Raw genomic sequence first — 27924 nt, forward strand, 5'->3', positions numbered from 1 at the left:
GGAGTGCTCACTGGTTTTTATGACAGAGATGATAAACACTGACGAAAAGAACAGAAAATAAATGTTAAATTGTTAATTATTATCTCTGAGTAGCGGGACCAGGATAGAATCTTTTGCCCCTTTTTTCAGACATATTATATTAAATGCACATTATTTTTCATCTGAAAATAGCATTTTTAGACGTGTAGTACCACGCAGTGGGGAATAATACAAGAATACTTACAGAAACAATTAACTAGGAGACACCGCAGCAGCACCACACAATGTAAAACGGGCAATCCTGATTTACACCGCTCAGTTACATAAGGATCCAGAAAGTGAGAGCACCTGCTGTAACAGGGCGTGGCCCCCTTCTATTTGTCAGTTGTGTCTTCAGGGCTGAGGCAGTTCTGAGCACGGCCAGTGTCAGTGCTGGTGTCTGGATGGATGCTACTGGAGGTGAGGACACCTGCAAGCAGAAAGGAAGAACAGAAACCATCCTCTGCACTTTCTGTCTTGTTTCCTTGTTACTTTAAAAGAGAGGCATAAATAAGATAAACTGTGTATCTCCCCTACTGAAATTTCAGTAATGAAACCGTTTTTAAAGGCTTCAGAGCTTATATTCTGTCTATAACTGTCTTTTTAACAAAGAATCATATTTATTAAATGCTAATTGACTCAGTTAATTAACTCCCTGTTGAAATATTCAAGTAAAGAACATGAAAGGCCTTACGTAAAAGAACTACACCTGCAGTGACTAGCTCAGCTGTCTTGACGGCAATGCAGTCAGCCCCCACCATCCCGTGGCCCTGAGCTCCTGATGCTGGTAAGAGAGCACGCTGCCGCCTCAGATGGAGTGATACTGTGAAAGCATTTTTTGAACTCTACAGTACTGACAAAACATAACTGACAAATCCCAGGCTCCTTTGAAGATGTCATTTTTGGTTTCTGACCAACCACAGTCAATGAGCAGAACCACCCCATTCCCGAGTCATGGGACTCACGTGGGAAGAAATTTTGTAGAAATTTCCAGGTACAGAATGTAACCAACTATATGTAGAACTCTGACAAAAGAAAAGATGAAATACTCTGATGTTGAAGACACTCAAAATATTCTCCTAAGCCTTAGTAGCTGGAAAGGCTGGGCTTCTCCTCAGCCACTTATTTATTTCACAGCCAGTGAGCATCTCCCACAAACCCTGTTTCCCTGTGTCTGCTGGGAGCCTCAGGCACACTCTTGCTGTCGATCTTATAAGTCACAGGGCAGACGCGTGTCTCTCATGCCTGCCACCCTCACACAGGCTCGCCTCCTAGCCTCACTGTCTGAACTTGGCCCTATTTTCTCACCTGTTTATTTGGTATCTGTTCTTCTGTAAGCTGCCTGAAATGCTTTTTGGAACAAGTCAGAAGAATGAGTGGGTAGAGAAATGGACAGTTGGACAGGTGAGAGGTGGGCAGACAGACAGAGAGACTCCAAGAAAAGGGGAACAAAGAAAATTCCCTATGCAGAACCCTCTTCTAGTCAGGGAAGAAAACCGCCACGGAGACGTGTGAAGAGGCAGGTGGCTTAGGGCTGTTTCCTGGATTCCATGAAAAGTCCCACCAAGAGAGAGGGTAGAACTATAAATAATAAAAGAAAAAAGCATGCATGCTTGAAAAATATATCCACAATATGTACTTTCTAAAGAATAGATTCAAATCAGCAGGGCCCAATTACTAAATCCTTGGGTATTTACAGAAATGAGAATCCCATCTCCAAACCACAAGGCATCCCTTCGGAGCACTAGAGTCTACACGGGGCTGTTATAAAGCCTTCACCACAAAAGCTATGCTCTCCTGCACTTACGAGGAACGAGCAGCAGTGCTCGGGCTGCCCACGCGCATCATTTGCACACTACAGCACCTCTACGGGGGAGGGACGCTTAGCGAGCCCCATCTCTGCAGGACAGAAAACAAGCCCGGGAGAGGCTAAGCCGACCTACCAGTTCTCCATCTCACAGGACTGGTCACTCCAGAGCAGGACTCGAACTCGTACCCACGTTTGTAATCACGGTACTACCGTGCTTTGTGTGCTTTTTGTGTGTATAATACATTTGTTTCTGGCATGAAAGTATATTTAATAAATGATCGGTTGTCCTGTCTATTTCATTTGCTCACAATCAATCTTTATAATGTTGAATTGTACTCTTTTTCCGTGGAGAAAGGAACGGAACGAGCGGGTGTTAGAATGAGGTGGGGCTCCATTCTTTATCTGTTACCTCATCTCATCCAAGTCCCCAACCAGGGAGAAGGAGCAAATGTTTTCTTCATCTTTTAAAGAGAGGGCTCCACTGATGGTGACTTAACTCCAAAACCAAGTCTGGGGAAAGGGCACATTCAGCAACCAGAGCATTATCACCTGTAGGAAGGCAAAAACAGCTCACGGGAGGGCTCAGGGGGTCACCCTGATTTAATTTCAATCGATAAAACAATAATGCACTCTAAAAATACTAGCATGCAATGGATTGGCTCTTTCTTGACATCTAGCAAGTTTCCACAGCCCACATGTAAAATTATCGTGAACCAGTGAAAGGAAGTGTCTACAGACAAGAAAAATCAATGCCACATGTAAACTGAAACCCAGGCTGGAGGAAAGGAAGAGAAAGGGCATAGTAAAGAAGTGGGGAAAGGCTGGGGAAAATAAATCATCACACGGACTCTCAAGTATCATCCAGCAAGCATATAATCATTCGAGAGAGAGAGTTACTGAGGTCCTATTCTGTGCAAGATTGTAGAGCGGGTGAAGCAAGAGCGCAGCGACCATGGTGGCAGCAAGTTGCGGGGCTCAAATACACTTCTGATCCCGGTACCTGGCACACTTGTCCTCAGTATAAAGGCAAAAAAAAAAAAAAAATGTAAAATAACTCTGTAAACTCAAAGCATTGTTAAAAAAAAAATTAAACAAAACCTAAATACCAGGACAGACAATCCACGCACATTGCTGGATCAGAAGACAGCGCTCTTGGAAAGGCAGTGCTCCCCAGAACGATCCGTATATTCTACGTGGTCTCGATCACAATTCCTGCGGGCTCCTCTGCAGAAACTGACTAGCTGCTGCTACAATTCATATGGGAATTCGAGGGTCTCAGTAACCAGTACGTACTTGAAAAAGAAGAACAATGTGAGAGGACTTGTAATTCTCAATTTCAAAACTTACAACTGTATGTCTAGGTGAGATTAGAGGCCATTGTGAAGTTATTACTGTGTTTATCCGTATTTTCTAAATTCTCTACAATGACTACAAGTGTTACAATAAGAAAAATAAAAAGTAAGGTATCTTTTAAAACATGCACACCGATTCATTCATTGGGAAAAAAATATTTTAACTATAAAGAGGTAACCAAATATCTAGTGAAAAAGGACTACTTAAAAACAAGTGTGTATTTTCATTTTTCATAAATTGAAAACTGAAAAGCACAAACACATCAAGTTTCTAGGGAGACCGATGCAACATATTAATAGTTATTTTCAAAAATTCTAATTGAACAATGAAAACTCAAGAAAGGGAAAATCGCGATTGACAGCCAACTGCAAACACATGGAGAGCAAAGGCCTAGAAATCACAGTTCCTTTAACTCTGATACTAACTCAATAGAAGAGGAAATTCCTCCCTGTGGGGACAGTGCAATCCCATTCATAAGACAGGATACACAGTACAAACTGCACTAGAATCTGGCGTGATTTTCTTAGAAGAATTCTAAAGTTACAACATTGCTGAAAAACTATAAAAACACTGAAAGACAGATTAAAACACACAGTCATATATATTATATAGAAACATATGAAGTCTGCTCCCATGTTGCATAGAAATACAAATATATTTGTTCATTTATGGGCACTGAATATTTTATCCCAGGTAGAATATTTCAACTAAAACAAATAATCAATAATACACACCTCTTGTCAAATCTACTTGATAAGGTACTCTGCTATGTAACCATAATGTGTCTAAGATAGATCTAAAATTAGTGAAAAAGATCTTTGTATGGTTTCTTGAACACTTCTCAAAATTCCAAGCTTAATTTTAAAATAGATCTGAGCAGTATTTCTATATTAACTTTTCCCTCGTGAAATGAACAGCACAGTCTGTTGTCAAAATTCTGTCCTTACAATGATTCACGAGCACTGTATCCTAAGAAAACTGCTGGACAGCAAGGCACTATCCAGACACTGTGACCAAACTAATGAAACACAAGGAAGACAGTGACCCTATTTTGGAGGACTTACCGTCTGTGTCAACTCTGGGGTTTTTATTTGATTGGTTTGATTGGGTAGCAAAATAAAATCAATCAAGTACTTTCTTCTTTAAGCATTCTGTAACTCATGACTCTGTTGTTAGTGTCATGAGAAGGAAAGACTAAAGCAAGACTTCATTAGGTCAATTAGCAACAGCCATCACTGGGGAGTGAGTAATAAAGAAGTTAACTAATAGCAATGCTTCTGCCTACATGAGACCTAAAATAAACCTACACTGATCTCTTTAAGGAAAATGAGGAGATGAGGCCCCAATGAGAAAAACAAAAACTAACAAGAAATCAAAAAAGTAAAGACTTTTCATTAACGATTCCAGGAAGGAGTGGAGCATGGTGGTGAAAAGCACAGATGCTGGGGACAAACATGAGGGTCTGAACTCCCACAGCACTGGGTAGCTTTGACACTGATAAGTCAGTGAAATTTTCTGCATCCCAGTATCCTATCCATAGACTGGGGACAGCAACAGAACCCGTCTCCTAGAACGGTCCTAATAATTAAGTTATTTTATATATAAAAGTTTAAATAAAATACCTCAGATATTAAATATTACCCCAAAAGCACAAGGAAAAAGAAAACAGAGATAAATTAGAGTTTATCAAATTTTAAAACTTTGCTTCAAAGGACACCATCCAGAAAGTGATAAAACAACACACAGCAGAAATTTTTTCAAATCATTTATCTGATAAGGAATTTGTATCTACCAAAAAAAAAAAAAAAAAAAAGAACCTCCTACAACTCAACAATAAAAAGGCAACTCAATTAAAAAATGAATAGAGGATCTGAAAAATATTTATAAAGGAAAATATACAAATGACCAATAAGCACATAGAATGATGTTCAATATCATTAGCTGTAAGGGAAATCAAGTCAAAACCACTAGGAGAAACCGCTTCACACTCACTACAATAGGTTATAATCAAAAAAAGAGTAACAAGCACTAATGAGGACACAGAAGATGCAGAGGTCGCAGCCGTTGCTGCTGAGGATGTAACACAGACTGGCCACTTTGGAAGAATGCCTGGCAGGTCCTTAGAGAGTTGAACATTTGGTTTCTGAATGACCAGGCAATTTTGCTTCCTGGGCACACACGTAAGAGAACTGAAAACAAATGTTCACATAAAAACTCCTACAGGAATATTCACGGTGCCATTACTCATCACAGCCAAAAAGCAGAAACAACACAAATGCCTATCACGTGATGAATGGGTAAACAGAGGGGCCCAGCCATACAGAGGAATATTATTCAGCAATAGCAAAGCATAGAGTACTGACCCAGGCCACAACGTGGACATATTTTGAAAACGTTACTCAGGGTGAAAGAAGTCAGTCACAATAGATGCTTCCACTTACATGAAGTAACACGATTTACATGAAATTTCCAGCAGAGGCAAACCCACAGAGAGAGAAAAGTGGCTCCCTGGGGCTGTGGGAGGATGGGGAAGACGGGGATGTCTGCTTATGCATAAGGAGCTTCCTGCTGGGGGGATGAAAACGTTCTAAGATTGAATGGGATGCACAATTCTGGGCATAGAGTACAAACCACTGTACATTTTAATGGGTGAATTGTTATTAAAACTGTTAAGAACGAGAGCACCTCGGGCCAGTACCTTCCCATAGTAAATGCAAATTGCTAAATTTTATTACAGGAAGAAGAAACTGACCTCAGCATGAAAGCAGGAGTTCAGCAAATGTGAGTTAACCGAAATTGGACAAGAGCATTTCACTTGAAACAGTTGCTGAGTGTACACAAAATATTAAGACATGACAAGGAAAATCAGTTTGACATCACGAAGAAGCATTCTGCTTCAAATGCAGATCAAGGATTCGGCAAGCCCAGCTGCTAGAAATGACCAGAGAAGAAACCTGGTTCTTTAAACAAGCACCAGAGCCAACAAGGTAATAGTGGTGAGGAAAGTAGGCGGCCGAAAATCTGGAACAGTTTGTTACAAATAATTTCTCCACTGAAAATTCAAAAATAAAATGAAAGTGATGTAATACTGTGTTGACCTCACGTGAATGGGCTTCCTCCGGTTCTCGACAGTTTTGTAACCCCGAATGAGAGACTCAGGAGAATCAGAATGGCTCCTGGGAGTCCCCAAATGACTGCCCACCAGCACGCTGACCACCATCATATCTGCCAGGGTGGAATTGCAGAGAAGAGACCAACGTCTGAAAGGCACAGGAAATATTGACAAGGGAAAAAAAGGCTGATGTCAGTCTTGGGACAGAGGCCCTGAGAGCAGAGGCCAGAAGGCTGCAGGTGAACTGGAGTGGCCCTGGGGCAGGAAGGGACCACGGGGGAGCAGATCTCAATTCTCTTCTCTCTCTCCCTCGGGTAGGAGAGATAAAGTCTGCATCCTTCTCACCTGGAACTGTGGGTTCTGGCTGGCATAAGTCTTACCGACATGGAATGAATGACTCAAGACTGTGGAAAAAGGAAAGAAAGCGAGAGGGAGTAGGGAGCCAACTCCAAGAGCCTCTAAAATGCTCCCATATTTATTGTGTATAATCAAAGAAAATAGTCTTTAACAGTTGTGTGATAGTAAACAGGAACTTGGGGAAAGACAGGATGAGACAGAGATTGTAGAATCCACAATGAGTAAAAAGGCTTAGTTTACCTTTAGGGGAGTCATGGGGAGAGGGGAACAAGATAAATTCTTTAGATATTCATTACAAAGCAGAACACCAGTCCAGCCAGGTCCGTGTTTTGGGGATAATAGACTATCTAACAGCACGCACGACCAGCATTTATAGCTGAGGGCCTGGGTCATTGCTGTGCAATGAACAGAGTGCTATCTAAAACCTCAAATATGCAAGCAAGGCATTGTCTCTGCTTTTTATGGCAAGGAGACAGGAGTGAGGATGCACAGGTGATTGCTTGAAAGCAGTTACTAAGCACACTTTTTCTTCTTAAAGTTGACGTGCGTCTGGTGTCTGTTAAATTTGTTAACCCAATCATGGGCTATCACATGCAACCATTATGGAGAACACCCTAGGATGACAAATCCTGGCTCTGGGTCTTTTCCTGCCAGCTTCGGCCATTCCAGCAGGGTCTAGACACATCCCTGAATAACTATCCCACAGAACCACCCAGACTCTTAACTCCTGGTGCTTGGAACTTAATTTTAGCTCTACACAACTTAACGGAGAAAAGTTTCAGAAACAATAGATATTATATTCTTTTTATATCTCATCATAGAACTAATTTTTCTGATTGCTCTAAGCTGCTTCTACTTGGTAAATCACCTAATTCTGCAGGTGAATTCAGTACTTTCCATTGCGCATAACTAGACAGCCTGGGCCCTCTGACTTCTATTGGTCAAATAAATTCCTATGCACCTAATTGTTTTCATTTTTCATCAAATTCAGCCTGGAGGTGAGGGAGTGTCACTCTGTTCCTCAGCCCACCCTCTACTCTATACTCTTCAGCAACTCAGGCCTCCTGAATACAAAACGTAGCATCTGTTTCCCTTGATCTACACTTTCCACAAACGCAACAGGAAACATCAGCCTAGAGAATGAATTCAACACAAATGTTAAAACAAAAATCTACAAACATGAAGCAACTCCATCTCCGAATCATGATACACAATGACATGAAATTAAGGGTGTCAGGTACAAAGCACGCGTGGGCCTGACCACCTCATTTCTATTCTTCAAAGGAAGGAAGGTTTTCATGTTTTTTATTATCATTCTTTGTCATTGTTTCTGATTAAGCCAAAAAATAGTTTATGAAATAATTAAGCACTGCAATAACAGATTTTCGCTGTATCAATTACAGAAGGCATTCAGAGGGGATAGGAAAACCCACCTATGTAAAAAATGCAAAATTTCTTCCCCTGTTAAGAACACGTATACAAAATGCAACAGAGAATTCAAATTCATGTGGAGAGGAGCAAAAGCCACAGAATCAAACAAAGTCAGTACTATGAGTCAATTCAAAATTCACTGGACAAACATGCTCAATGCATTCAAAGAATTTTAAAGGCACACTGCAAACCATTCACTTAATGATCTACAGGCTAGAGGAAGCATTTTCCTCTTTAAAAGACAACAGAAATCAATAGGTTGCCCCACCAAACGAGGACCAAACAACAATCAGGTTTTTAACAGTTCTGATAAATCAGCATGTTCTAAACATCAAAATCCAGAAATTTTAAACATTCATTCACACCACAATGAAACAAGCACTTAAAAAAAAGAAAAACAATAACCCGAAGAAACTAAGCACAATTTTCATGTACCTGGATCAATGGGAACTTCTTGTAACGCTGGAAGAAATAACAGGCTATAGCCTTTTACTTAAAAAATAAAACTACATTTAAAGATAACTGCTAAAACACATTTCATCATTCTTGTTGCCTTGAAAAATCCGAGGCACTCGTATCTGATCAGAAAGGCAATTCTGAGTAATAGTATGTTACAATTCAGTGCCAGTTTGCTTTAGTAGAAAAAAGAAAAGCTACTGTTTCTCATCCTGCACAAAGTGTAAAGAACCTTCCTGCCTCTATCTCCTCCTATTTTCTAAGCTCATTCTCCCCAACCCTTCTGAAACAAGTATGAGAACCTTTTATTCCCACCAATATGCCAAATGACAAAAGAGTATCAATTTATTTGTATAAATATATGCCTACAACTTGAACTGGAAGAGAAAGGTATCAGAAGGCTATATGGAACTTATTTCTACCTTCCTGAAATCACACACACACACACACACGTTCACAGAGACACAGACATGTACACACTGAATTACTGCGCAATTCACAAGCTGAGGACTTCCAATTTATAGAAGATAACTTTGTAGTTAGTTTAAAATACAAAACTGTCAGCTTTTGAAAGCCTTCATCATCTGCTAAATCATCCAAATATCAACGAGACCCAATTAGCCTTCTCTGTAGAATATAATTTTCGATGATGTCAAAACAGACCCTAAGTAGTGGATCCAAGACTCGTGTTTATCACTACCTATGATCGTTTTTAAACACATAAACAGATTCAGAAAGTATGTCCCAACAACATTTATTCTTATTGAAATAGCATATGTATTCAATTGTCTATACAGAAAATAGGTCCCATGATGGTGTTTAAGAGCTATTTTGTGTATTGAAATATTTATTTTTAAGTTCAGACAAGGAGGGTTTGTATTACTCAGTTGTAGAACACCTGCTTAGCATGCACAATCTGTTGGCTTCAGTCCCCATTACCTTCATAAAAATAAATAAAAATAAGTGCTTATTTAAAAATAAGAATAAATTTATAAAAAGAGTAAATGCAGACTAAAAACCACTGCAATCTACGAGCCATAATTTTAATAAAAAACAAGAGTTTCTATCAAATATTCACTATATGACAATCACAGAGACAACCACAAATCGCCCCTGACAACCATCAAGTGTGATTCTCAGCAACCCTAATAAGGAGACACCGAAGAGAAACCCAGCATTGCGGATGAAGAAACGGAGCTTGGAGGAGCCAGGGACGCTGACCGTCCTGCTCCCCGTGACATCACGTCATCCCAGGATGAGCGCTGACAGAGCTGCACTGAGGGGACCCCCAGCTGTACGGAAACTTGGTGCACTGGGGAGTCCCAGAAAACACTCAAAACTGTTCAGTGAAGACCCAGCTCAAATATATTACATTGTGCCACATCCTTTAAACAGGGAACATGACTGAGACCTTTTTGATGCCTCCGTGTCCTTTCGGCCATTATCAATTATTTGCCCTCTCAGCATGCCCAGTCATGAATTGGACCCCATATGAAGTGCACTCAGATGGCAGAGCTTTTAAAGCTGTTTTATGAAGTTTGTAAGACTCTATGCCTCACACAGGCGGTCATCCATGACTTCTCACCGGTGTGGATGTACCACATGAAATCACACCTTTCTGCTTTTTAAAATCCCTCCATGTAATCCAGACTTTTCAACAGCAAAGAAGCAGCTCAACCAGAAACAGTGGATAGCTTTTCACCAAATGGACTCGAACAGCCCATCGGACTACCTGGAAGCCTTTTTTTTCTATTAAACCCACTTCCAAGGACTTCATCATTTTCTGATTGGTGGACTTGGCCTCTGACTGGCCTACTCTGAGAGCTCCCAGCCTCACATCCGGGGGTGGGAGAGGACCCTGATGTTCGGGGAAATCAGTGCGGAAGGCGGAAATCTTCCACCCAGGTCCGCACGGGTAGAAGTGCCACAATGTGCTCAGAATATATACCGTCAGCAACTCTGGGCTCCCATGGACTGATGTCACATTAACCAAACTCATGAGAGACTGATGCAAGAAAACCAGAAATTAAATTTATTAATGTAACAGGAGATGTGAAACTACGAACCAGACTGAAATATCAGAGTTCAACTATGAGTACAGATTCTCCTCAACGGCCCAATCACGGGCAGGCAGTCACATGGCAACCATGGACTGAAGCAGAGCAGGAAGGGTTTCTAGATTAACTCAATGGACTAAATTTCTGTTATACGAACAGATCTGCTGCCCAGAAGACATTTAACGCCAATCACGGTGCACTGTCCGTGGACAGTGGCTGAGACACGTCTGTGAGCACCTGTGTAACTCTCCTTCCCCTGTCCTTTCTGGGCTAAGTGATGCACAGAGGTACAGAGATCCAGGGATGCAGATACCTCTAAACACCCAAAGCCCATCCCTGGGAGCCTGGAAACCAGACAGCCAGGGTTTAAATACCAGCTCTGCCACTTACTAGCTCTGTGACCTTGGCCAACTTACTTACTCTCTCCGTGCCTCAATTTCCACATTGTAAACCTGGGATAACAATGAAATCTCCCTTACTCACTTGTTGTGAAGATTGAAGGATTCATTTCTGTAAAACGCTCAGAAAAGAATGTAGCACATGTTTGGTGCTCAACAAATGTGAATTTAATAAGAAAGTGATTTACAAGTCTCCCTACTAATCATCTTCTGTGTTTCATGGCTAGTCTGAGTCCCAAAGGAAATCCTTATTTCCCCTCTTATCAACTCTTGGGGAGCACACTTCTCTTGCATCTCACCACCTGTTTAAACTGAGAGAAGGGATGCCTCCTCCACACTCCTCTGGTCCATGGAGAGTGCTTCCCCCTTCACACACCTGACCCCTGGCCAACGGCTAGCACTCTTCCCAATAACAGATTGAGGTGTGAGTCCGGAGAGACAAGCAGGGCATATGAAACCTTTCCTTTCCCTCCAGTGTTGGCCACCCTTCGGAAGCACCCGGGATGCTTAGCTCCATGGCAGGGAAGCCCTGTGCAGGATGGGGCAGATCATCTTAAGGGAAGGCTCGCTGTGTCCCAGAGCTAACTGGGACTGCTGAGTCTATAATTCTGGGACACAGTATCATGACACGCATTTTCCCACAGCCCTGAATTTTATGGAGAACGTGGCTTCATCAGTAATAAAGGAGACATTTATCGCCTGTCTGTTCTTCTGTGTCATCTCTCAGTTGGCTGCTGTAGAAAACATGGGTATAAGTATTGGGTCCACTTAAGCCCCAATATATATGAAGTACCAAAAAATTCTGTGGCTTAACATTGGTTCAGGGCGACTGTGTAACGGTCCTGACTTTGCTGATGCTAAATAATGGGTATAGGAACTATGGAACCTCCTCAAATATCTTTCAATATAAAACCAGCTTTTCTTATTTTCCTGTTTCTTAGTAATTGCCAAAGACTGTAAAATGATGGCTTCATACAAAACAGGAGCTAAACTTTATGAGCCCTTTGACATTCCCACTGTGCTAAACAATTTACATAATTTCTAATTCTCACAATTCTGCAAAGCAGATACGAGCATCCCCATCTCACAGACGAGGGAGAAACTCAGAACAAACTGACTCAGGCTCACGTGGCTCAGTGGCAGCGCGTGCATGCAAACACAAGTCAAATCAATACACCCCTTCTTCTATGTACAAAATCACCTCCCACCAAATGACACACAGCGGCTGGGTCAATACTCAGGGAACTCAGTACACTTTTCAGCTTTATGGTGCTCAAGAGGCCGCTTCTAGCTGCTTTATAAAATCCCGGCTCACTGGTTGCTAACACCGGAATAAAAGACCGATTTTGCCATTGTTTGCACAGCAAGTCTGAAATGTTCACAGCGAGGTGACAGAATAAAACAAAGATATAAGCAGAATAATTTTTCCAGGTAGACAGACATAATGGACATTGTGCTATTCTGAAGCACTAAGCAAAGGAATCAAAGCAAAAAAATAATTGTTAAGTCTTTTACAAACAGGAAAATTAAGACTGTATGAAGGTGCAACAGCGCCTCCTATGGCTAAAAAGACCTTCCAGGTTGCCGGGAAAGATGCAACACAAAAATTGCCTGTTGAATCAGAAACAAGAATCAGATAACTAAAAGCTTATGTAGCACATACTGCAGTTTGCTTCGGGGAAGGGAGGGGTATTCAGTATTTAATCTGACATTGCTAATACTCTTGAATATAAACAAAAGACACAGGCTCATGGAAACTCATCCTAGAAGAGGAAATAATCCAGTCCAGCCACTTCATTTTACAGGAGGGGAGACTGAGATCTGGGATCTGTCCTTCCGGCAATCAGCAGCAAAGCTCTCTCTCTTAGGCCTCATGTCATGCACTGTAGCAAAAACCAACAGATCTGTACTAGACCTCTATTCATAAAAGTCACGTGTGTATTTTTCCAACAGTAGGTAATCTAAGTATCTTGCAAAATACTTCTCAAAGAGCCAGGAAATCATACAGGTGTATTGAAATACAAAAACATTTATTTGCACATTAAAACAGCATGAGCTTTATTCTATTAAAAAAAGTGACATGTCAAATCAATGTTTTGATATTTTAAAACCTATTAAGCATGCAGAAAAATAAATCAAAATTTCTTTAATCACAAAAGAAAGAAGCTTATTCCCTTAAAATGTTCAATGTGGATTTTTCTACACTTAATAGTTCTGGTCAGATTTCTACGAATTTAAATGTCTGAGTGGATGGTTACACGGCAACATGAATTCTGAGTTGTAACAACACATTCTGTGTAAGTAATCTTCAAGGCCGTCTGCTTAAGGTGATTTAACTAGTCCCTGTCTCACTAGAATGATACAGATTTCATTAAACCTTCATACTGCACACACACACAAAACACTGAATACTTGTTACTTTAAGCCATATTCATATATTCATATATATGCATATTGAATATGCATCAGAAACAAGCCACCCTCTTTAGTATTCAGAGTTAATCCTTCTAAACTATCTGTCCTTGTGACAGCATATTTTTACTAAGCAGCTCTTGGGTGCTTCGTATACAAGGCGTCTACATCTCACAGTCAAACAAGGTAAACGGCATCACTCAAATTTCACAAATGAGGAAATGTACTTAAGCCATGAAAACAACTTACATATTCATCATCAGGAAAGAAAAGAGTAAAGATTTTACTTACAATATTCACTGACAAAACTTTCCTCCATACTAAGACTACATAGAACCAATTCAGTCTTTGTAAATTTTTCTGTCAATAAGCACCACTAGAGAAAAACAAGCAACATCATTAGCAATGGTTGGACTTTCAAAGCCCACTCCTATTTTACACTATAATCATTTTTAATGTTTTGTTTTAGTGTTTATAGGGCACTAAAATAAAAAAAAATAAACTTTTTAATTCATTGCCTGAGAATGCAACATTTGTGAAAACGTACAATTTCAATTTATGCCACTCTGTCTCACATTCTCACTGGTGTCTCTCCTTTGAAGGCTTCATCAAACTGAGACCACTAAAATCGTTCATTTATGGACTCACAGGAGTTCGGGAAACCACTCAACACGGGGCTGATCAGAGGAGCCATTGAGAAAGCATCCTGTGCAGCCTGGGTTCCAGCCCTGAGTCTGCCAGCGCCAGCTGTGTGAGATTTTGGACAAGCTGCCCCATATCTCAATCCCTCAGCTGCAAAAAAGGAGACACTGATACCTACCCTTAAACACCTGCTATGAGGTAAAACATGAGGAAAGCATTTTAGCCTTAGGGAGGTGTCCACTCAGAGCAAGCTTGGTCATTATGATGATGAGGATTACTTTTAATAAGTTAAGGCAGACAAAAAATTAGAAATCACCATAAAGGAGAAACATTTTATGTCAATGAGCATTTCCTTTTGAATGGATTGCAGAAAGTTTTATAGAATTTTTTCATAAACCAAATTTTGTCCACTAATTATAGATTTACAGGTTCATGGACATGTCTCCAGAAAAAGAATTAGAGGCCTCTAACCTCTGAATACTAAGAAAGAAAAGTTTAAAAAAAATCAGGGTGGAGATTATACCTCACTTGAGAGAGTATGTGCTCAGCATGCATGAGAACCTCAGTTCAGACACCAGTAACTCCATTTAAAGACTTTTTTTTCAAGAAATGGAGAATTAAATAAAAAAGATGGAGGAATGCAGAATTTTTTTAGAAACTCAAATCAGATTAAAGATGGGGGAAAAATATCCATTTCTCATAGGAAATCTTGAGAACTATGTAAACCGGATCTGAGTTGTCTAATCTTTTAACATTATTCATGAATTCCTATTACCAAGTCTTAAAACTGCCTGATAACCCACAGTGGTGATACTGATCATAACAGCTGCCAACACGGATCGAGCTCCGGCTAGGACTGCTCTGTTCGGCCATCTCGGCCCCTGAGGCCTCACCAGGCTGAGAGCACTAAATTTTGTCATTCATGAGCATTTCATGTAAGTCCTCCCTTTGTGCTCCTCACTCTCCCCTCACCAGCCCCTCTGAGGGAAGCACTGTTATCATCTTCCCCACCCGCAGGTAAGGCCACTGAGGCACAGAGACTAAACCTGCTCCAGGACACATCGGCATTAAAGGACGTCTATATTTCTGCTGTATTACAATTGACAGAGGAATCTGAGATATCAATTCAAGGGAGACTGTTAAATAATCAAGTCTGTCAGGTCTTCACCTCAAAGAGCAGATACTATAGATTCCTGATGTAGGATGAGGCTGCCGCCACAAACTGACTCAGCTTGAAATTAATATCCAAGATGAAGCAGCGGATACACGTAAATATTCACGATTGTCAACTCCGCTCACGGGTCTGGGCCCTTCACTGCCTGAACGGGGGTGAATCCCCCACCCCTGTCAGAGATGGAAGCACGGCTCTTCCCAGTGTCACCCAGGCTTCACGGGCGGTTTCCCCCCACAGGCTCTCCTAAACGATTAAAAATCTCTCAAGATTTTTACACCATGCAAAACTGAAAGACATTTCTGCAGATGGAGCACATTCTCAGGCTTAAAAATTTTTTGCTTACACTCAGCAAGGGGTAAAATAACACATGACTCTGCAAAGTCTCTGAGCCTCACCACTCACAGGAGTAGAATGGCCTCAGCACAAGATGACTCTTCACGGATGAGAACAAAATAAAGCCGCCCCCAACCACAGGCACTCCCAGAGACAGCGCTCAGCAGTCTTCTGCACACTCACGTTTGTGCAGCCCTCACCACCATCTATTTCCAGAACACTTCATCACCCCAGAAGAACACCCCTGCCACAAGCAGTCACACCCCAACCCCTCTCCACCCAGCCCCTTGCAACGATCACCTGCTCTCTGCCTCTGCATGTGCCTATTCTGAGCATTTCAGATCACTCAAGTCAACAATATGTGGCCGTTTGTGTCTGCTTCCTTTCACTTAACGTGCTGTTATCAAGGCTCGTCCATGTTGAAGTGGTATGAGCATTTCTCTCTTTTTTTTTTTTTGAAAGTGTTAAAGTTTATTAGAAGTTGGTAAGTACTATCAAAAAGAGTAGAGAGGAGCATAAGTGATTGGGTTTCAAAGGGAAAAGGGCGGGTTGAGCAGTCAGGGTGGACTTCCCAGAGCAGGTGGCCTTTTTCATATTCCCCTTTATTTATTTTTTCTTTTTTATTCACTCTTACGTCTGAATAATGTTCCACTTCATGGAGATACTACATTCTGTTCATCCATTCAGCAGCTATGTATGGACGAGGTCCAGAAGAATGAGTGTAAGAGGTGACTAGGCAGGGATGGCATTTAAGCAAAGGGCAAGATGTGCTTTCAAAAAAAAAAGAAAAACCAACAGAGGCACAAGGAAATTCAGCGCGTTTCTGAGAAAGTGCATGCTTGCTTCAGCATGACTGCCGTGCAGGGCTGGGGGGGTGGGGAGTGACAGTAGACACAATGAGGGAGTAACCTGAGAATATTCCCCATGCAAGCAGCTCAGCCAATTCTCCTCCTTCATCCTGTATTTTAGAGCCATTTTTGATAGGTTTTCTATTTCAAGTAACAGTACTTAGTTACACATCTGATCATCTGCATCAGATCACCTTACCTCCAAGTCACAGAAAGTCATTCACTGACTGGAGCAGCTCCAAGACATAACGGTGATGGACCAAGGAGTCATGAAGCATCTCGGCCTGCAGGCACAAACCCCCACATGTTCCATGGTGATGTCCGGAAAGTAAAATGCATGGAAATATCTCACTGCTTGTGCACGATATCTGCCCCCATATTGCCCCAAAATCATGCTGGCAAAGCAATACTGAGCCCTCTCACTACAAAAAAATAAATAAATAAAAGACAGAGAGAGAGAGAACAGAAAAGAAAAGAATAAAGCTAAGAAGGCATATTTAGGGTATTCCATTGAAAACCAACAAGCATCACTGCCAGTATCTCAGCTGGAATTGTCCTGTCTTCAAAAACCACTGCACAGTTACATTGCAAACGTGATAGACATATATGAATTCCACTTAGATGATATTACAGTAGGATTTTTCTTTTCAAAATTTCCAGTTGCAAAATTAACACAAGAGAGTTTATGTTTCAGCTTTAAAAAAATCAATTACCTTCCACTTTCTTAATTTTGAACCTATTATTATTTTATAAAGGGTGCTATGCTGCAAATTATAAATCAACTGTTTGGCTTCTGCCAACAAGAACTTTATGACTTCACTATTTCAGAGCAAGATTTAATGAAGCTTTGAAAAGTGGGGCCTGGGGCGCTCACTAACAGCTCTTTAAATACTGACAAGGATGTGCTATTTAAGTAATGCAAAGGTTCTAACTGTACATTAACTCAGAAACCAAAGAAACTACACCAAAGCCTTATTTATCATTTTTAAATTTTGCTATTCTTTTGAATATTAAATTTCTTAAATGATAAGATTTTTTTTTGAGAAAGACAGCAGCTGTATTAAATTTCCTCTCACCAAGAAAGCAATCTTTATCAAGAATAAATACCCCTATGGAAATCCAAAAGATGGGACGTTTCTAGCTAAGTGAACATGCAGATCTCAACACAAGCCTAAATCCTATCAGATCTCACCCGAACGAGCTCAACAAAGTCCTGGACTACCCTGAAACTTAGCTCTTCTGTTCCAAATGTTGGCTGAGCTAAGATCATCACACAAGGCAGGGAAGAAGAGAAAAATCCACCTGGCTGCATCCGTTTTCTTCCAGCCACAAGGTGCCGTTAGGGGGTCCCCATTAATAAGCCCACCCCATGAGGAAATCCGGCATCCACACTGCCCCTGCCGTCCCCAAGTAGCCCCGACGCCCCTCTCCCACTGGTGGCCCCCCAGCCTGTCAATGGTCTTCTAATGACCCTCCCAGTTGCTGGCAATCTCCCCCTCTTCCCCGCTTCACACACACACACACACACACACAGCCAGGACAGCCTTCCCAAAGCACAAATTTGATTACATCACCCCCACTTCAAACCCTTCAGAGGCTCCCTGGTAGAGTTCTAGCCCCACCCCCGACCCTGCTCGCCCAGCTTCAACACAGTACCCAGGTCTCCAATGACTTCAGGTGCCCCCGACCTGCTGCTACTTCCCACTTGCCTCCAGGCTCATTTTGACAGTTTGTCAAGGAAGCCTTCCTTCCCTCGAACCTCTGCACTTTGGGTTAGGTGCCCCTGCTGTGTTCCTAGAACATTCTACGCTAAGAAAACTTCGGAAACTGCTAAGCTCTCAAGAAGCAATACATTTTGTTTACTACTGTGAGTCCACCCTCTCTCCCCTGGACACTCAGAATTGCATGTGTTATGAATAAATGAATGAAGGGGTGGGTCTCAAAGGGACGGGCAGAGCTGCTCTCGCCCACCCCGACCCCTTCTTTCTGGAGAACATCAGAAACAAAACCAGGAGTACCTCTCCTGAGGGTCACTTTCTGCTGACACACTTCACTGCCTCTTCTGTGTCAGTTCTAGTAAAAAACCAAGCTCCTCCAAAACCCTCCATCCCTAGGCCCACTCCAGGGTCCTCCCAAGCAGGGGCACCCTCCACCCTGGACCACACAGTGCACTCTCCCCGAGTCCCCACCCCACAAGCCTCCAGGCCTCTACCCGGGCTGCTCCTGCCACCTGAGTTACCCTCTTGATTCCTTCTCATTGCTGACTCTTACTCTGTCCTCATAACTGAATGTAGAGCCCATTTCTTCAAGGAAGCCCTCTCCGATGATGTCCTTTAGCTCTTGGCTGGGCTCCCTCTACAGCAGGACTGCTTGGCGACCAACTGGTGTTTGTCCACCTGCTCCTCGGAGACCATGACCTCTTGGATGCCATGTGGGAAAAAGGAGTGAGACATCAAGAGGGGTGGGAAGAGCAAAAAGCAAAATCACAGCCCAAGTCCCAGATTCAAGGATTCTGTCTCAGAAGAAAAGAATAAAATGTTTCATACGTATGTCATTTGGCTATGAGTTTTGTGGCTCATGGAAAGCAAGAGGTTGGTGTTCTAGTCTAAAATCCAAGTTACATGCAAAGAAATGTACATATTCATATCCAAAGGAAACCAGAGCTGCTCAACAACAGTTTGCAGTTAAAATCAAAGGAATTTTGATAAAGGCAATCTCTCTCTCTCTCTCTTTTTTTTTTTTTTTGTATCATATAGTTGTAGAAGTAATTGTATAACTAAGTGATGGCTACAGCCTATGATTCTGCACTGGAGTGTTTGGGGCTGAGGAAGCCCAGATTACATGCACTGTGTAAATACAATCACACCAACACACTGACAGGCGCCCTAGTGGCTGAGCTGAAGTTCCAAAGCAGACAACCTTACGTTGCAAGAGAGCTCTCATTAGAAAGTAAGGAATGCAATATTCTGTATTCAATTACATACGTTATATGGGCCATTAAGCGATAGTGCATCTTGTCTAATGAAACCCCAAAATAAATTGTTAACGTCGATTTTCTCCATTTGACCCTTCTTTGCTAAATTTGGATATCAAACCCTCACTAAATATGGTAAGCTCAGATCTACGCTGCAGCAGGTTACATCCCGTGGAAGAAAGCCTATCAAGGGAGAACTGGAGAGTTTCCCTTCAGAAGCTGCTAAGTCTGGTTTTGCACCTGTAATTCATTTGCAACCACGTCAGCGTCAAAGGAGTAAGACCTTACCTCTGTGGGGCGAAAATCACTGCGGTGCTTCTGAACCATTAAAGAACACTGAGCTTTGTGAAACACTCCTGAGGCACTTAAATCGTACTTTTTGTGAAAGGCTCCAAAACTGACCCAATTCACCAATCCAGGTACAACAGGGAAGTACCGGAATTAGTAGTTAGAACATGCCCTTGAAGTCTGACAAGGCCCTGCTTGAATCCTGCTACAGCATTGACTAGCCGCTAAACGGACCAATCCCTTAACCCCTCTGAGAAGGCTTCCCAATCTGCAAAAGGGGGCTGCCACCGCCCACCTGGGAGACATGGATGTGAATGCAACACGCAAGTAGTGCGGCCGACTGGTACCTGACACGAGGCCTGGCTAGTTTCCCTCCGCTGCCCTTCTCCCCCTTTAAATTTGCATTGTTCCCCCTGGTAAGGGTCAAGCCCCCGGACTTGACTGCCCGATTCTTCTGTGTATCCCCGGATACATGCCTTACCTTTAGGAGGCCAGAAAAAGAACTATCTCCTCCAACGTCACTATCAATGTTCTTAAGAGTCTGGGTTTTTTTAACTCTACTTTGCAGGGAGACTATTCCAGAACTGTCCAACCACCATTTTCCACTTTGGCTCCTCTCCCAGCGCCCGTCCCTTCTCACCTCAAATCTTCTGTCTGCTGGCCTTTTGTTCGTGGGAAAGAGAGTCCGCTAGGGTGGAGACTCCCTAGGAATCTGTCCCTCCCTCACAGGTGAGTGTGACTACCTTCTCCCCACTCCCCACTCCGACTCCAGCTTCCGAGGAGATTCCCCTCCCGGACCCTGCAGCCTCTGCATCATCCCAAGGCGCGCACGCGTGGCCAAAACCCTCCCTTCAGATTTCTTCCTGGGTGGCCCTGCCCACCCCCAGGACCCTTAAGTATAAATGCCATTGCTCTGAAATTCCCAAACGCCACTGACTGACACACCAAAGCTGCATGGTCTGGGCTTTCCTCCAACCCAGGCACAGCCCTGCGCCGCCTAAGCCTCAGTCTGCACCTCTCGAGATGAGCTCATCCACCTGCACGGCTGTGAACACCAGCTAAGAATGACGACTCCCAACGTGTATCTGTGGTCCGGCTCCTTCACCTGAGCCCCAGGGCCATAGACCCGAGTGCCTCTTTGAAGTCCTAACTTGGATGAAAAATGGAATCTTAAAAATGACTCATGTCCACCATTTACTTTAGAGTTCGATTCCTGGCAGGTACCTCCCAGGCTCCCGATTTTAGTAACAGACCCAGAACCCACCTAGGTGTTTGAGGTCACATTAAATTTCCCCTGTTCCTCCCCCCGGCCCTGCCCTGGAATCAGTCCTGTCATTTCTATCGCTAAGCCAGTCTCAAGTCTGGTTCTGCAAGGACCACGGATGGAACCCCACAAGCTCATAGCAAGGTACAGTGCTTCACAGTCCTCCGAAGAGAGCTCCCTGGAGGGGGAGGCATCCCCTGCCGCTGGTCACCTCAGAAGGCACTGGATTCTCACAAAGGAGGCCCAGGAGAAGGGACTCAAGGTTCTCCTGTGGTCTGAACTTTGAAGGTCCCGAGGTTTGGGGCAGTTCCGAATTAGCAGACACACCTGCCAGTGAGCAGATGAGGATGGGGGAACCCAGGCAAGGCTGTTCTCACTCCGACCCCTGGGCTATCGGGAGCCACGGGAAAGGCCTGTGTCCAAGGCACAGCCCAGCCTTCACAGATCCCAGCCTGCATTTTCCAACCCAGATAGCCTAGACCCCTACTTGCTACTCTTACTTCTGTTCTGTTCCCCCCCAGAATGTAATGGACTCTTTCAGAATGTCTGGCATGTCTCAAGCGAGACCAAGTCAGTGAAGGATGAAGTGTCCACAATTTGACCAGGGCATGAAAGGAGAAACAAGGTCTCATGGCCAGCATGACGGTGGTGGCCAAACCCTTTCCCCGGGTGAGATGAACCAGGGTGTGGGTGAGAATGCAAGGTCACTTCACAGCTGACTGGGGTGTTGGAGACTCACTACCGCAAACTAACGACACGGCCGTCAGTGGTGGACGTCAGCTGCAACAGACACGGAGTCAGCTATTTACTACCAACATGGGTTAATAGTAAAGGCTGGTACAGGGAGGCCTGCATGGCTGCTGAGGCAAACCACAGACCCGGCTCTGAATGCCCACTGGCTGGAGCAGAGAGGAAGCTACGGTCCCCTTTAGCGGTCCCTGTGTCCACCAGATCCAAGTGAGCCAGCTACTTAGGAGAAGGCCATGTTGTTCTGATACTCAGAAAAACCAGCCTCGTAAAGGGAAAATAAGAGTGGCATGGAGTTTAGACCTGCTCCTGCCTCTCTATGAAGGCAAAGTATAGTAAATGGCACGGGGAAGTTGAATGCAAAAACAAAAAACAAAAAACATAAAACCGGTGACTGCTTCCTCCAACAGCATCCCCTGCAGCTGCTCATCTCCGAGCCTGCCACTTTCTCACCAGTGACCACCGGCCAGGAAGCTCCGTCACGCACGTCACACAGCGACAGCCCGGAACCGCGTGCTAAGCACGTTTGTGTGAAAGTCAGAATAAAGGAAGATGCTGCAGATTTTGACTTTCAAAGTTTAAATACTCCATGAAAAAATCCCTCAGTAGCCGCCTAATTCAATTCGCATCTCGCTTCTTCAAAACAATCAAACAAATTTAGTAAGGACGCATTTGTCACCAAATATAAGGAGGACCAAACTGGTTCCTCAAAGCAAAGATTTTAACAGGTATCAAACACCAGTGGGTGATGTGCTAACAAAGCAAAAATTCCAAAAATCTAGAAAATAAAAAGATGACTAGGATAATATATGGATCAAGGCAACTGTTAAGGTTTTTGCTTTTTAAAGCGATGGGGACAGCACGGAGGACAATCTGGCTATTTCCAATGCAGGGTGTGCGCAGTCCACTTTTCAGACGCAACAACATGCTCACAGGGCAGTACAAGATAGAAAGGGAAATAGGAAAAGGAAAAGAGGAACAGCGAAAATTAGAAACACATGAGAACAAAAATAACTGACAGCAATTACAAGAATTTACGTGAGTTTGGTGAAGACAGGGACGAGGGGACGGTGAGACCCACCCTCACCTATTGTTCCAGGGAAGGCAGGGGCCTAAGGCGAGGAGCGCTGCCGGGGGACCCCAACGTGGTCAGCGCCCCAAACCTAAACTTCACCTAGATGCATGTAGACAGCTTTTGAGCTACAAAATGTGGTCACATTTCAAGCTGGACAATTTTACTCACTCCCACCAAGAGTAACAGGAGAGAATTAGGCTCTGTTCCTGCACGAAAGCATTGTTTAAAAAAGTAATGACTGTGGAATAGTAAAAGCAACAATGGAGTAAAAGTGACTGGAGGAGAGCGTACTTGACCCGAGCTCACTGGCCGCGTTATCTCACTGACGTTCAGATGCTGGCTGAGCCCTTACGGTACCAAAACAGACAGACCCACCAGGAGGGAGGTTTAATGCGCTGCTGTATTTTGATGCCGAGAGCCATGCCTGGTACACGAGGTTCTGGGTAAACAATGGTGACTGTGTCAACCACTATGGGCTAAGCACACAACCAGCTACTCCGCCAAATCCCAAGGACACACTTCAAAAGGCAATGACAAGCTGGCATACTCTGGTGGGTCTGCAGACTCAGAGCAAAGCAGTTGCTGAGCAAACATGTCACCAGTGCCTCCTGTGACAAAAGAGGAGGCACTGGCCAGGGGGCTGAGGCAGGGCTCCAGGCTTCCACTGCTCACCCACCATTCTGTGCAGGGGTAGATGGTGGTCCCTGCTTACGTTGCACCGATGCACCTACATTGACTGACACCTGGGGACTGAGCAGGAGGTGACAGGTGACGGGAATGGAGCCAGCCTGGGAGTGGCACGGTGCTGGCAACTGTGCTCTCAGCTTTGCCCAGACCACTACATCTGCCAACTCATCTACAAGAAGCAGAAGGGAAGAAAGCCGTGTAGATCACAGGGCCCTGCGAGGACAAGTACAGGTCATCGCCACGACATGCCTCGCCCCTTCCTTAAGCCACAGAGGTATGTCCAGGGAGGAAGTGAAAATTCATCCAGAGCCCGCCAGGCACCACAAGCAGGTGGGACTCGGGTCCCCTGTGCCTGTCACTCACAGGACTGGTCTGGACTATGTTTTTATCAATTCTCTGGCATCTTCTCCTCCAACTTACCAAAAACCAGAAAGTAGAATCTGATTTTAGACTCACAGATAATCGCAGAACACCTCCTCCACAATGGGCCCGGCAGCACGTGCCAGGTCCTCCGACCGTCACCTGTGGGACCGCCATGAGCCCTCTCCAGAGTCAAGGCCCGAGGCCGTAGGCCGGGGGGACACAGATTCTCACAATCTCCCCAGCAAAGGGGGACCACCTCCCGGCAAAGGCATTTCACCCTCTTTGCCCAAGGGACATCTCGATAGATACACAGGGAAACAGAGCAGAAGATGGGGGGGTAGGCAGCCCAGAAGAGCTCGTCTGAACTTCCAAGGCAAAGTGGGTCCGTTGACTTAATCACAGGGATAAAGTGAGGACGAATCTTTCCCTGCTGTGCCCCATACTCCGTGACACGCCTTTCCCTGCGTAAGGAGCTCATTTGGAAGCCCCTGGCAGTGTTTCTGTTGTCCTTAATTGGCATGGTGGTTGTCAGGCAGGGAGAGAGGGCCTGAGCCGTGCAGGTGCTGGACCTGGGAAGCAGGAGACACTGGCTCCACCCCCAGCTCAACCAGCGCCTCATTCTGCACCTCAGGATTCAGCGTGACATCTATAAGCAAAGGAATTAGACTGTCCCAGGAGAGGCTGTCCAACAGGAATGAAATGTGAGCCATGTAAAGAAAGTTTCCCAGTTGCCACATTTAAAGAGGTAACCCCCCCAAAAAAAACCCTAGAAACTGATTTTAAGAACATATCTTACTTATTCTACAGTATGTAAAATACTATCATTTTGACATGTAATCAATAAAGAAAGTAACAAGATAGTTTACATTCTTTTTACTAGACAAGTCTCAGCGTCTGATGTGCATTTGACCTAGAGCACATCTCAGCTCAGAGCAGCCTCCTCCCCAGCTCTCCTAGCATCAGTGGCTTTGGCTACTCTATTGGACAGCAACTCCAGGGGTCACACCAGGGGAATTGGCTGAAAAGCGGGAGTAAGTGTCCATAATAACCCTAAAAGAATCTCTCTGAAACAAAGGCGGATTCACTTTTAAACGTCTGAAAACCGGCGGGTTGCTCCTCCCTCACGCCTTGGCTACAAGACAGCCCTCCTCCTTGCTGATCCCTTTCTGGATGTAGGGAAGCAACCCTTCATATAGCCAGGGTGGCCGGGCATCCAGGTAGACTTTCCTGCTCTCTGTGTCCAGTCCCACGAAGTCCTCCTTCTCAAACAGGATGTAGAGCAGGAGGATCTTGTCCCCAGACTTGTCGGAAGAACTGTCCAGCCACTTGGACTTGATCATGATGAAGAGAGACTCAGTGAAGTCCTCGATCCTCTTCTCCATCACCCTGCATTCCTCGTAAATTGAAGGCTACGTCGGTGCGCGGCTGCTCGGCCACCTCCCCATGCAGCACAAAGACAAAGAGCCGAGAGTCATAAAGCGTGGTGCCATACACCTCTTCTGCACGTGGAGCTTCTCGAAGGTCTTGGCCAAGAGGCAGTCGGTAATGGTGACAAGGCCCACGACCTTGCGGTGGGTCTGGAAGTCGCTCCACCCATTCTCGGGCGCATAGTGTTGACTGTAGTGGATACAGGGTGCCCACTGCCAGCCGCACGGGCTGATCTGCCTCACCAAGGAGATTCGCTTATAGATGCACAACAAATTCTGCTCTGAGATGATCCCCACGGGTTGGACCACCACGGGGAGAGTCTGGTGGTCCTCAGCACACTGCACGTAGTCAGGGATGTTCATGTTGCAGGCCCTGACGAGAGGGAAGAGGAGACCGAGGTACATACTGTGCTGCGGGCTGCGGGCCTCACTGGGTTGCGGTGACCTTGTGTGTACCATTCAGAAGGCAGGGGAAGCCCAAGCAAAGCCGGGGGTACAGTTTGTCCTCAGCGTCTGCACATGGCTACCGCAGCTCGGATCACATTACGCAGCTTTTGGTCTAGGCTTCCACCCTCTGCAGAAAAGGGTCATTTCTTGTTTTCTGTTTCCAAGCACCTAGCCATGCCCTGATGCAAAGTCAGTGCTCAAAACTGCTGAATAAAAGAATGAATAAAGGAACTGCTTCCACACCCCTCAGCAGGATATAATGCAAAGAAACACAGTAGGATCAAAAGTCCTGGATTTCAGCTCCAATTTATTTGAACTCTTTAGCTGCAGAATACTTGATAAGAAAACTTGCTTTGGGGAGGAGAGTACAGTTCAGTGGTAGAGCACATGCTTAGCATGTATGAGGTCCTGGGTTGAGTCCTCAGTACCTCATTTTAAAAAAAATGAAACAAATAAATTAACCTATTTACCCCCCTCAAAAAATATTTTTTGAATTCCAAATTCAAGAAAAAATAAACACCTTGCAATTGACACAACGTTGTAAACATGAGTATATTTCAATTAAAAAAAAAATCCTTGCCTTACAAGAATATATCTGGATTATGGAAGTTTACAAGTGTAAAATACGTAGGGTACCACCTGCATAAGAAGAAGGATCTGTACAAATTTACTACCCCTCATTTATGAGCTATATTTCCTTTGGGGGGTATATAACCTCTCAGAGCTAATTTTCTCAGATTAAAAAAAAGAAGGAAACATTACCGGATTCTCCATACTGCTGAAGAATCAGATAAACCTATGATAGCATCTGACCCACAGAGTTTACTCAATAAATGCTTGCTGAATGAATGAATAAACAAGCAAAGTGAATGCTGCTCCCTGCCACAGAGCATCATGATGGTACTGCCTGGAAATCCCAAGCCCACGTTTCACCTGACTCTACACTAACCATGGGTGACCTGGGCAGGCCTGTGTGCTCCTCTTAACCCCAGTTTAATCATGAATAGAAATGAGGGCAATAACACAAACCTCAAAGGGTTAGTGAGTCATTACTGAATTGTATCCCAACTATGCAAGATGGAACCTTTAAAGAAACTTGGGCAAAAATTCCGTAGGCCCTCTCCATATTATCTCTTACAACTACATGGGAATCTACAATATATCTCAAAATAAAAAGTCTAATTTGTTAAAGAGGCTATTGAGGTTAAATGAGCTCACTGTCTCAAATAAGGAACACACAGTACAAATAGGTCAATGCCCAGCCCATGAGATACACTCAGTAAACATTCCCACTGAGCCCAGTGGTCCCTCCAACTTCAGAGCACGATGATGTGTCCTCATGGCCAGAGGCCCCTGCACCTGAAACTAACAAAGCTAATGGTCCCCACTTTCAAGAGCCCCTGCCACCGCCGTAGGTCTAATTTTGTACTTGTAATTTTTTTTCTTTTTATTAAATAGAAAAACGTAATTGCATAGCCTTCAGGTCACCAAAAGCTGACTACAGAGATCATGATGGCAGCCCTTCTTCGTGAAACAATAAAATGAAAAGCCATTTCCACAAGATCTCTGTGTAAATCTACTAGGGAACTTCATCCTGGACTGAGAGGAAGAGGACTGGGGAGGAGGGGGCAATCTGCGGCACACAGACCCATGGGCCACCTGTCCCACGATGGACTTTAGACCCAACACTCACCCTCAAGGAACTTCAAAATAGACACAGACAGAGTGCTGTGGACAAGATTTTTTTTCTTTTTAAAGAAATCCCTGATTCTCTCGCAGGTTTTGTTTCTACCGAGAAATAAATGTCTTATGTGTATAATGTTTCACAAAAGACTTAAACTATTATCACCCCAACTTGACGCATTAAGAAACTGAGGGAGAGAGGTTTATCACGTTGTGCAAGATTAGAGAGAGGCAAAAAAAAAAAATTAGAGAGAGGCCACGTCGGACACTGTATATAAACCCAAGCCCCTGTTCCAGTGCTCACACTAGAAAGTGGGATATACTGCCCCTTTACTGCCCTCTCCCTGCAATAAATGTCTGAAGAGTCTTTTCTGTGCCACCTGGAATCACAATCACTTCAATTTTCCACAAAGAGCTATGTCACTCCTTGGAGGATGTGTCAAAATCTACATGTTGAATGGGAGTAGAGATTTGTATTTTCTGTTTCTCAAAGGAAACATGGCTTAAAAGAAACTGAAAAGCACTTTTCTAGTCTAAGTCTTCATTGTGTAGAGAAGGAAACGGAGGC

General features: G+C 43.9%; 1 protein-coding gene across 46 annotated transcripts in view; it reads right to left on the minus strand.

Annotated features, from left to right (window-relative positions):
* LOC141575151 (uncharacterized) overlaps positions 1-27924 on the minus strand; it is a 188902-nt gene that overhangs the window by 133896 nt on the left and 27082 nt on the right. For 42 of the 46 annotated variants that reach the window (XM_074353747.1, XM_074353735.1, XM_074353745.1 and 39 more), the window contains 3 exons: positions 2956-3120; positions 2238-2377; positions 224-448 (listed from right to left, as the gene is read on the minus strand). The gene's annotated coding sequence lies outside the window, so the exon portion shown is untranslated. Of the gene's footprint in view, positions 1-223; positions 449-2237; positions 2378-2955; positions 3121-16600; positions 16686-18672; positions 18821-27924 lie in introns of all 46 variants that reach the window. The other 4 variants (XM_074353723.1, XM_074353714.1, XM_074353716.1 and 1 more) reach the window with 4 other exon arrangements.

The sequence above is a fragment of the Camelus bactrianus genome, chromosome 26 (assembly GCF_048773025.1).
Source record: "Camelus bactrianus isolate YW-2024 breed Bactrian camel chromosome 26, ASM4877302v1, whole genome shotgun sequence".
Taxonomy (NCBI): Eukaryota; Metazoa; Chordata; class Mammalia; order Artiodactyla; family Camelidae; genus Camelus; species Camelus bactrianus.